Here is a 777-nt window from a genome sequence, read left to right as displayed (position 1 = left end):
CGCTCCGCGCTCCCACCCGCCCCGCAGGGAGTGGAGCGGAGCCGCGGCGGCTCCGCGGGTTTTGGAGCTGGGGGTGGGGGGAGAGGCAGGGCGGCGGCCCCGGGCAGCCCTCGGGGCCACCTCTCTGGGTGGATCCCTCTGGGAAGGAGCCAGAGCTCGTCCTTCCTTCCCCGCCCTCTCCCCCCCCCACCCCTTTCCCTTCCCTCACTCAGCTCCCCTCCCCCTTGTGCTGGGGGGTGCTGCCCGCCCTCCCTCAGGACAAACCCAGCACCTTTTAATGGTGCTCTCGGGGTGCCCAGGGTTGCCGGCCCTCCAGCCTAGCCCCGGCGTCTCCAGGAATCAGATATCCATCTCCGGGAGACTGCTGGAGACTGAGCCTCGTTAAAATACAGATGAAATGTGGCGTCCCATTCAGACAGCAGTCCAGCGGGTTTTTCAAATGTAACAGTCAGGGCCGGCCGCAACATTTTGGGGCCCCCTGCAAGATATGGTTTCGGGGCCCTGGAGAAGCTGGCATTGGCACGGGGTGCCAAGCAGCCGAAGAAGCTGGTAGCACCTGCGTCCGTGGTGGTGCTGGGGGTGGCAAGGGGCAGGACGTGAAGTTGGCACCATCAGCAGTATGGGGGATGGGCTGGTGAGTGCCCAGACGCAAAGTCACCGTCGGTGGCATTGGCGGTATGCGGGTGGGTGGCGAGTGCTTGGATGCAGGGGGCCTCTTGGCTGCAGGGCCCCCTGTGGCCACAGGTTTTGCAGGATAGGATGGCCCTGGTAATAGTA

Source organism: Gavialis gangeticus, unplaced genomic scaffold (genome assembly GCF_001723915.1).
Source record: "Gavialis gangeticus isolate Ggan-Ray unplaced genomic scaffold, GavGan_comp1, whole genome shotgun sequence".
In the NCBI taxonomy this organism is placed as follows: domain Eukaryota; kingdom Metazoa; phylum Chordata; order Crocodylia; family Gavialidae; genus Gavialis; species Gavialis gangeticus.
Note: the sequence above shows the minus strand (reverse complement) of the source record.